This window comes from Amphiura filiformis, chromosome 16, assembly GCF_039555335.1.
Source record: "Amphiura filiformis chromosome 16, Afil_fr2py, whole genome shotgun sequence".
Lineage (NCBI taxonomy): Eukaryota > Metazoa > Echinodermata > Ophiuroidea > Amphilepidida > Amphiuridae > Amphiura > Amphiura filiformis.
In genome coordinates, this window is record NC_092643.1 from 54,716,143 (window position 1) to 54,727,668 (window position 11,526).

The 11,526-nt window shown below is 34.4% G+C and overlaps 2 long non-coding RNA genes across 2 annotated transcripts in view; one reads left to right on the forward strand and one right to left on the reverse strand.

Annotated features, from left to right (window-relative positions):
* LOC140136635 (uncharacterized) overlaps nucleotides 1-11,526 on the reverse strand; it is a 50,638-nt gene that overhangs the window by 24,671 nt on the left and 14,441 nt on the right. The gene's annotated exons all lie outside the window — the stretch shown is intronic.
* On the forward strand, nucleotides 2,958-7,891 carry LOC140136634 (uncharacterized). Its single transcript, XR_011856712.1, has 3 exons — nucleotides 2,958-3,112; nucleotides 3,616-3,684; nucleotides 7,819-7,891. It is a non-coding gene; the product is annotated as an uncharacterized lncRNA (long non-coding RNA).

An 11,526-nucleotide genomic window follows, 5' to 3' on the forward strand; every position in this document is an offset into this window, starting at 1 on the left:
CAGGAATAAATTCTGCTTTCAACGCATTTTACAGATTTGTAATACAATCACCCTTTTTTTGAATAATGGTCATTATTTAAGGGGGGTTAGTTACTTTTTTTGAGATGTTTATTTGGTACCAATGTATAGCTATGGCCCATAGCCTATGGGTCTTCACTTTCCAGTGATACCTAAATAAGTACAAACAGTCCCCACATAATGTCGCTATGACGTCAAATTGTGAAGGTGCCCATGCAAATTTGTGAATTTCAGGCTATGTACAAAAGTATAGGCAAAATTGATATTCGGCTAAAAAAATAGGATTTTGACCAATTTTTAATAATAGAAAAGGAAATGGCTACTTCAACCTAACTAACAAGTAAAAAGTCAGCAGCTCTTGGAATAATTTGACAAGCGTGTAATGAAAATCATTGATTTTAATTTAGAAACTTATGAATTTGTACCTTCTATCAGTTTTAATTTCATAACTAAAATTAAAGAAAACATCATTGCGGTCATTCTGGTTATGATATTCATGAACTGCCACCTCATTTATGGTGTTGACTGTATATTTTAATACACGTTATAAAATTCTTTATCTAATCGACTTGTTTAATTTCCATCGAAAGGTACTTCTCTTCCGAAGAACTTGACCATATTGAGCCGGGATCGTTGAATTTTCCATTCATACTAACACTGTAAGTTTTTCCAATAAGAATAAAAAACCTTCCTCTTGACATTTAATCACATCATTTTAATCTCTCTAGCAATAAAAAGTAAATTTAAACTCTTCTAAACATTTACTTCAGGTCAAGTTGAATAAAGTTTAGTTTGATATTATTATTATTATTATTATTATTATTATTATTATTATTATTATTATTATTATTATTATTATTATTATTATTATTATTATTATTATTATTATACATTTGTTATTGTTTTGGAATGTTTCAGAGAGTTTGCAACTGGTAGACTTGGTATATTTCCTGATGGATTATTCAAACCATCTAAAGGCGAAATTAATATCGGCAAATGGTAAGCAGAGATGGCTTCATATGATGGGCACTAAAAGTATCCGAACACTTAAAACAAAAGCAACACCTAAAAGACACTAAACTTAACTCTCTTCACGCGGGTGTCGACTGCAGACGACAAGTTTCAATTTTTTTTTTAATTCAAAAATGTCAGAAATGTAAATTTTCATGACCATATTTGGAATCAGCATGAAAAATGCATTAAAATGAGTACAAACAAGCCTAGTATTGATTCAGTAGTTCTTAAGATAGCTCTTGATATTTTGAGAAAATATTTCAAAACTTGAACTTTTTCCATTGCAGTGCATGGCTAGCACGCAGAGCACTAAAGTACTAAATAAAGTAATCATTAGATGGAAAATGCCGTTCTGCGTCTTTTGATACCTCATTTGGTACGATACGACTTAAACCGAATTGAATGGAAAACGAGAGCATTTTATAAGTGGCAAATTTGGTCTATTCGTCCTCCTGGGCTGGGTTTCTGGATGTGTCCTACCGGCTATTCTAAGGGGCTCATTATAGAGTGGGTAAATCACCTTCGTTTTTAGTTGGAATTGTTCAAAATGAACAAACTTCACCGTTCAATTTCAATTTCCAAAAAGCAATTTATAAAATGGATTGCTTGATACTAGGGTATTAGAAATTAATAACATAATTAATTTGATCATTAGCGATTTACAGGAGGCAGAGTATTCCAAGCTTTCTGGAATTTCTTCAGATGCGTTTGTTGGTGTACGGCAGATCAACAACCTGTAAGTAGCATACGTAATACAATTACAACTGGTTTAAAATGAAGCATAAAATAAAACTAGAAGTGCAGAGTCGTTCGACCACAAGGGCAGTCGTTTTGACTTTTAGCCCTAATGGTACGTGGGCAAATTGTGATCAGCCTATATTATATGTATAGCAATGCAATTAAATCATTATCCCCGAGTTACAGCCCAATTGGAGCAACTTTGAATTTGATGTCATGACCCTTGACCTCATATGACCATTGAAGTTTCATACTTCCCAAGTGCCAGGGATCATTATCCCCGAGTTACAGCCCGATCGGAGCCACTTTAAATTTGACCCGACCTTTGACCCGGTCGTTATTATATTGGCTGTGGAGAGCGACCAGAATGAAACCCAGCTGCGTAGACTTAAAGAATTAGTCATTTAGATAATCGTATGCAGATACGGTACTGTACGTGTAGTGCATGGGCATCAATTTGGTGTCATGACATCTTGCGTTCAATGGGTGTGTACCGGAGCCGCTGAGCCAAGGGTGGCAAAATTTCCAAATCGTGCCGCTGACCTACTACTGAAATGACTTTACAGGGACAATTGTGCATAAAGCGCACGAAAATGCTCAGATGAGTATAAATTAAGACAATTGTGGCCTCAAACCGGTCCAAAGAAAGATGCACAATACACCTTTTGGTAAAGTGTGTCCTGGTATTTAGAGCCAGGTATTTCCTCCCCTACATCGCCCCCTGCCCCTCCCCGTCCGTACGCCTCTGGCGCGGTTCACACGCCGCATCCCTTACCAAAACGTACCGCGGGAACTCGTGATATACTAACTAGGGGTGTACCACTACAAACTCGAGACTACGCGAGCGCGCTAAACTCCAATTTTAATTAAGCTATAATTGTATTCTAATTTATTATTTAACCATGTAGAAGAATTCATAATCACCACTTGACTCACATACCACGAAATCTGTTTGAAAACACCGAATTATTGTCACTGTAAGTAGATAAAATCGTACAAAAATTGTGTATTGTTAAATGTAAGTGTATGTTCATATGCATTTATTTATTTTTTATTATCATATTAGAATATTAATCAATTATTGAATTCATTTCATTTCATAAATGAATAAATTAAATAAATTAAGTTAATTAATTTATATTTAATACATTGATAAAATTTCATAAACAATTTACCGCGTTTTTGTTTTAATTTGTAGTGACTTGTCGAAAAACTGGTTGGAAGACTTACCCGATGGTTTCCTGCAATCATCGCCTAATTTACTCGTTCTCCTCTTGTATGATAATCGACTTAAGTATATTTCGAAGGATTTATTTAAGGGATTGAACCATCTAGAAAAAGTGTAAGGTGCTCTGCTGAGAGTTGAAATCTGAAATCGCTTAAAAAGTGGACTTCCTTTAATTAAAAACAAAGAAACGAATATTAATTTTTTTTAATGAAATGACGCATTATGAAGGTCAGAGCCCTTAATATACAAGGTTCACAAGATGTAAGTTCCCCCCTAACACATTTTGGTATAATCCAAAAACCACTTGATCTATTCTCTTTGTTTAAAGTTTTGGTTATTCCTTCGTTATTCCTTCATGTAATTTTACACGAGCTTAGGGTAAAGGTTAGTGTTAGTGTTAGTTTAGGGTAAGGATTAGGGTTAGGATTAAGACTACACGAAATAATTACATGAATTAGTTACATAATTAGTTACCTTATATTAGTTTGACTGGGCAATATACAGCCATCCAAAGACAAAAGTTTTCTTTATCTCTCTCTCTCTCTCTCTCTCTCTATTCGAAAATCATGTGTTCTGACGTTTTATCACCCAATATTTGTTTCTAATGTAATTTTCAGGTACTTGTTTCAAAACCAAATAACTGCGATTCCACCCTGGACTTTTTATGAGACCAGTTTGACGAGGTTGTAAGTAGTCTAAGTCACTGATCACATAATATTCCTTTTGTACGAGGGCTGGTCAATAGGTTCCTGCAACTATGGTGTACAGGGTGTCCCAGAAAAAATTACCGGGCAAATAAATTTGGATGTAAGTCGACAAATAGACATCAGAATTCGAAATCTAAACATCAGCGTGTAGCCCATCTTATTCTGCATCTTATACGTTAATTTTGCTGGAATCGGTTGACTGATCGCGAAGAAATGAGCGATTACATAACGCATGTGTCAATTCACTTCATTCCAAGTTTGAAAGAAAGATCATTCAACACAATGCGCACTAGTGGTTAAACTAGTGGTTCAATGGGATTCATATTTTGTTCTATGAAATCCTTTTCATTCTTTTTAAACAACATGTTTCTTGAAAAACATTTAATTACGTTTTGTTCACATTTGAAAACCTGCACAATATTGAAAATGAAAGCTTGCATGTAAGATGTTGCTCGGTATTTGTAAATATCTTTTAATTAATGTTGATATAAATGTTGCATAAAGAATAACTACATAAAGAATTCAAACTGGCTTAAAAATTTCTCAAACACATTAATGTTTTCGGAATATTTCCAAGAAATTGTAATGCAAAGTTTAAATCTTTTAAAACTTCAACATTAATGTTGCATGGTATCAAAATCACAAGTAAAGCTGTAATTATTTGATCATTGTCATTCTTGGCTCAAATGTTCTTTGTAAAGTTAAAATATAATATATTTGCACAACCTAAAGAAAATCAAAGTTTTCTAAGACAAACTGTTTTCATCTTCATTGAAAGCATGAATGACATAGCACCGTCGTATTTTAATAGATAATGTGGACTAAATTTAATGAGATACACAAACTTTAGGAAGCAGTGAGCGAGTATGAAAAAAGCGCCTGTTGATCAAACTTGGAATGAACTGCATTGATGCACGCATTATGCAATCGTTCATTTCTTCGGAACCAGTCAACCGAATCAAATCAAATTTTCGTATGTGATGCACAACAAAATAGGCTATGATTTTTTGATTCTGATATCTATTTTTTTACTTACGTTCAATTTTATTCACTCGGTAATTTTTTCTGGGACACCCTGTATATCTCCACTCATGTGTGACTTTTTGAAGTTTTTGTCCTTTGTCTTTCAAAACAAATTTGTGATTAGCATTAGAATAAACACAATAGCGTTTGGACACTGCCTGATTTATGGTGAAAAGTAGTCAAGAAATGTTCGCGCCAAATTGAGGTATTGTTACATAATTCCAAATATCTCGAGAATAAAAGTATGGAATCTGGCGACTTTGTAAACCGATAACATAATAATGATGCTGTACTCTTTTTAGATTTATACCATTTTACCATAAGATAAGGGATCGTGTTGAATATTTCCAATTTTAAGAATGCTTTATCACCCATTGTTATTTACATAATAAGAGATAGAAATAATAATCGATGACCAAATTTAACAAATGGTTCCTGGTTCGATTGGGTATCCACTGATTATTAAAAAGGGAGGTTCCAGTGGTGAAATCACAAACATTTCTTTCTTAATGAACCCTTTGTTTTCAAAAGGCCATGTTATTGTAATCAAAGTAGCACACCATGGAGAGGCTCTGGATTGAATAAGAAATTTGAATTTCGAAAGGTATGTCTAATTTTAGCATAAGACATAGCATTAGTATAGCAATTCACTCACACAGCTACTGTTCCACGAACATTGTATAAATCATGTTTCTAGCGCTTTTTTTTGATAACATTTTCTGTTTTTTAAACACTTTTAGTTCTTTTAATCATGCATACCATCAACGCATTGTCATATCTCTATTTTTATTGCAACAATTTCTATTGTCCTGACTATGATCTCTCATACCATAACAATAATCATATTTGGTTTTGTTTCATATTTGGGGATAATTTGCATTATTCTACCTTGTGTGGTCTTTTCTCACGATTTTCACACCGTTTTTGTTTGTCGTTAAAGGAGTATTTCGTGATCCTAGCATATTCTTTTTATGACATTTTTCAGTACATATCCACGAAAAAAGCATATTCCCAAAATTTCAGTTGATTCCGATATTGCGTTTGCGAATTATGCATGATTATGTGTATTACACTGCTCCATAGACAATACGTTGTAATTTCGTTCTGGTGCACCAGAACGAAATTCAAATTTCACGATATCTTTGCTAAACGAATTAATCTGCAAGAAATATTTTGTACATAAACATTATGTAGCCAGAGGTTTCCAGTGATATAAAAATCTCAACTTTTTTGAGAAAAGTGGGGGGATGAGGCTGTGGATCACGAAATGCCCCTTTAAGGCCTATTTTTGGTGAAGTTCAAAGACGATCCCTTTCCTCGTCTGTTGACGAATACATTTCTTCTTTCACAATTATCAATTTTATTGAAAATACTCAGATTACCTCACACTAAAAATAAGGCTTGTAAACCGCTTTGGTCCTTTACTTCTCCTTCCCTACAACTACAATTCAAGTTTCCCGCCAATGTTGACAATTGTCAGTGTGCATATAGCAATGACTTTATGCAAATGAGATTACGTAATTAAAGGTAGGGGCCTACTCTTATACTTATTGTTATGTGTTGATAAGTAAAAGTCATGCATGAGCGGAGATAAATACTAGTTGCGGGATATTATTGATCACGTAATTAAAGGTACTCTTATACTTATTGTTATGTGTTGATAAGTAAAAGTCATGCATGAGCGGAGATAAATACTAGTTGCGGGATATTATTGATCAACCCTCGTAGTACGTGGTGTTGTGTTGTACTATTTGACTTAGCATTTTGCCTTGCCACATTATTCGAACCAATGTTTTTTGAATCCTTACATTTTCAAATGATAAAACCTAGGATTGTTTCCAGGTTTTTTTTCTTCGATGGTCCCTACATCTACATCTACAAAATACTCAATAACGTTGCTAAAAGCAATATCTAATTGAGATAGGAATTGTGGATTTGGATGAACAAAACACATACAAAAAAGAAAAATGGGTTACTTCATGATGTGATCGGAAATAGCTGCTTTGAAGCTTTCAGTACTAGTTATGGTGAGGATATTTGAAGGGTGGTCGTTCCAGTCCTGATTGTACGAGGATAAAAACTGTATTTATATACGTTGCTGTTGGTTTTGAGAACTCTGAATTTGGCAGGATGGTATTGCCTTGTAATTTTCATTGATTGACGATTAATATAATCCGGTATGGGTATGGCAATGGTTTCATTTTGTATCTTAAACATGGTGGTTAAACGAGATTGCTTTCTACGTTGTTCCAGTGTTGACCATTTTAATTTTTTGAGAATTTCTGTCATGGAACCCTTGGCTCTGCCGGCCCTATTGCTGCCCACGAGGAGTTGAAGGTCATAATTGCCCAATCGCTTGGAATAAAAACAAGTCCATTGTCATATTGCAATACGATGCTTAGTTCAGTATTTTTGTCCTCCGATATAATTGTTACTTACTCCTATGACACTAAAAATGGAACATCAATGTCATGGGTCAAAGGTTTTACATGTACATATTCCTATTGGATTTCGGCTGCATTAACTATGATAGAGAATTAAATATAATTATGTTTAACATTGGTAATGTTTAAGGGATGAACTTGAGACCAGTTTCGATGAAATCGGACAATATTTAAACTTTGACCACTGCGTATGAATATTTTTGACATTTGACTTATTCAACTTAATAAACCTTGAGCTGATACATTTCAACACTTTGGAATACATAGTTTTGGCCCCATTATCACCTTCGACCGACCGTGGGAACCTTTGGGCAAAAAAAGATGGAACCAGTCCTGGATTATCACATGCGATGTGACGATGCTAAAAGCATTGAGTCTAATGTAGCAAACTTACGTCCCAAAACCGACAATAAGAAGAATCAGAATTTGCTTTTACGCTACGGTTTGAAGTGTAAATTAACATTTCGTGCAATTTTATGTATGACTTACTGAAGAGCTTTATGAAACATGAAAAAATACATTTCAAGAAAATATAATGTTTAGAATACGTAGTTTAATTTTATATATTTATTTATTCATTCATTTATCACATGCTGATTATTTAGTCATTTCTTTTAATATTTTTGTTATTCTTTTCATATTCAAGGTATATTTTTCATAACAATATTACTTCTATAGGCAACAATTCACTAAGAACACGCAACTGCACACTTGAAACACTGTAAGTAGCCATTAAACACCAATTATCTCTTGTTTTTTGGGCCAGGAATCAAACCCTTGTATTATGAAGCAACCCTGCTCGTCATCAAGCCTTAATGTACGATCTTTTTTTCAGAAAATACCTTTATTTTGTTCAAAACCGAATTTTTGGCATATTTGTAATACTTACACATGTTCCAACTTAAATCTATGAGCAAACTGTCAAATTCGCCCCATTTGTAGTAAAACGGGATAAGTTTCTTTTTGTCCGACATATTATCATAATTTTTCAGATTATGATAATATGTCGGAACGATCAAAAATCGTAGTCTTCTACAAAACCAGTTGGAGGGAGCGTAACCAAACTGGCTGCGTAGGAGACTTACTCTGAGGCCGCACTCGCCGTCCTAATCCAAAAAATGCGAGATATTTCGAGTGATAGAGGTGAAGTTTATGATGTTGTTTCTTTGCAAAATCCCAGTGTTTTTCGCGTCCAAATGTATTGGGAACTTTTATAATGATTGCATATTATCATTTTGGAAGAAAAAAAAGAAAATCGAAAAAATTAAAAAGATCGTACATTAAGGCTTTATTTAAACAAGAGAGGTGTGAGCTGCCAGGGTAGCAATTTTAATTCTAATGTACATACGCTGTACGGAATAGATCAATATCTATTTTTATCGTGAAGTAATCTACTAGATCACTGTCGGAGGTCATGTCACTGTGACCCGAGGTACGAAGTTACATGAGCACAATCCTTGACTGCATATAGTTAGCTATGGTATCACTGATATGAGTTCTACATGTAGGGTGGAAGGAAAAGAATTGAATAATATTATTCCCTGAAATAAGAAGTTATATAAAACAAATATTGAATGTTTTTATTGTTATTAGACAGAATGTTGTCATCCTGCAAAATATGAACTGTTACATTCAACTCGGCAAAGCCTCGTTAAATGGAACAGTTCATATTTCAATATTCTTACCATTGTACTCATAAGCATTAAATATAAATATTGAGTACTCGCACTTGTGTTATTATGAAAACGGAATATTTTAGGGTTGATTTGTACTGAAAATGGAAGAGTTTTATGATTAACTAACCTCTAAAGTCTAAACAATACTATTCATTGTTTGTTGCCTTAAGGTACTTGTACTACAACGACATAACTGATATTGAAGATCATGCATTTGATTGTCTTACAGACGGAGGCAAAGTGTAAGCTCTCTTCGATTACTCTGACAAATAACCGCATACATCAACTATAATGAAAGACAAAGATAAAGAGAATTTATCGCGTCTGACGTCATCTGTCAATCAAACTCGAGCACGGTTTGTTTACAAGTGTCGTGATGATGACTTGCTGAACGCGGATTTATAACCGGGCGCCTTATTGTTAATTTTGCACCTTTCGACATGCAAACAATCTCAAAAGTTAGGTCTTTATAGTAGGAAACTTTCTTTGGTGAAGGCACCATGTCCACAATGCCTAGAAAAGCTGCTTTTTGCCTCATAGGTGTCTCAATTAGGCGCGACATGTTTCTCATTTGATAGCGTTTAAACCAATCAATAATCCTATTGCTGTTGATGATAATATTCTAATCATTAAATAGCTCTAGTCTTTGTTTGCTTTGGCTAAATCATGTTCAAGTGGTGGGTTACAATTAGATTGTAAACTCAACCCAGAAAGTATCGAAACGATTATAGATGGTCAGATATATTGGGAACTGCAATATATAGCAAAAACTTATTTCATGTATATAAAGCGCAGCTTTCTCCTGCGCCTTTGATACCTCTTTTGTTGCTCTACGATATCATTTGGTCGGGTTATGGGCGCTTGAGTGGCTTTTGAAAGTTGCACTTAGCTCCTATTCAAGCCAAATGCGTTCGTCGTGTACACACACACACCCAAAATCAAGACAAAGGACACCGATGTGCTCTGTTTACATAACCATGAACTTTACTTTATTTTACTCCTTCGACTTCCAACTTCAGTACTTGCTACCCTTTACTTATCTCTGACTTATCTCATGAACTCTATCTGCTGACATCTCAATACCTGGTGTGCCCACCATCACTGTCTATCACTGCCTGGATTCGTCGTCGCATGCTATGAGCAGTACAACGCATTTGGCTTGAATAGGAGCTAACTGCAACTTTCAAAATCCGACTTGAAGCCACTCAAGCGCCCATAACTCGACAAAATGATATCGTAGAGCAACAAAAGAGGTATCAAAATGCGCAGGAGAAAGCTGCGCTTTATATACATTAAATAAGTTTTTGCTATATATTTCAGTTCCCGATATATCTGACCATCTATAATCGTTTCGATCCTTGTTGGTTGAGTTTATTTTGTCTAGGTATGTATAACCAACAATAACAATGAGAGGACATTCCTGAACCTCATTGACATGGGGATGATTTGAAATGACCGCCAATTATGACTTTATTACCAGCAATGTTGAAAAAGAGATACACGTAGAACTGAAAAAGTAACCATTTTGTTGAAGGAGCAGAGTTCAACAAACATAACCCCGCTTATAGATATCGTTTGAAGTCAAATGATATACTATTTTAAAGCTTATGATATATATTTCCTTAACACAAAATAAAACAAAATTGACCGGGCCGACTTTATGGCTGATTCGTAGTGTCCAGTCACATTTGTTCGATCTATTGATAGACTGTCGATGCTGCTTAATTAATGAGAATTGATGCTAAATTTATATTGGCCATGGCAAAGATACAGGCAAAGAATCATTTGTTTTCACTAATTTGTTTCTATTGCCTAAATCACAATTTTTTAAATATCTTCACAGATACTATTCGAGGAATTATTTATCTGAAACACCTCACTTTCCCGATGACGTAAGAATGTAAGTATCTCTCCTAAAATTTGATTTATTTTTTGTTTTAACTTTAATGTGTAAACACATTATAAAAATACATACCGTACTGTTCATCGTTATATGTTATATGTACTTCATCTCTCGTCATTCTGATGTCATATTGATTTTTCATTTTAAGTTTGAAATATAAACACACATTTTTGCATTATATGCATAGGTTTGGTGTTGGAGATAACATTAATATATCAATACCTGCAGAACGAGATTTGCGACATGGAATAGAAATACTTGGATTTGAATGCAATAGTGACATATCTTCTTACCAGTGCAATCCTTGCAAGCCCGGTACTTATGGTGACCGTGCAACGGCTGGATGTAAAACGTGCCCAGCTGGTAAAAACGCCATTTTATATCCCTCCGAATACTTTTTTTTTCATCTTTTCAGTTCTTCTCTCCTCTCCTCTCCTCTACTCTACTCTACTCTACTCTACTCTACTCTACTCTCTACTCTCTACTCTCTACTCTACTCTACTCTACTCTACTCTACTCTTTTCTTGAAACAATCTGTATCTTTTCAAAGCCTGCAACTTTATCCCATATATTTGGAATTATTGGAACAAAATTAATGATGCACAGTGTCAACACGCTATATTATAAATATTTTTTTCATAAAGCTTCATACTCCGTTGGTGATCAATATTCTATTGTTGACACAGATAAAGAAAGTTTACATATGCATTGTGATATACACGTGTGATCGAATTTTCTATTATACACGCACCTGGATCATAAATGTGTTCCTTTA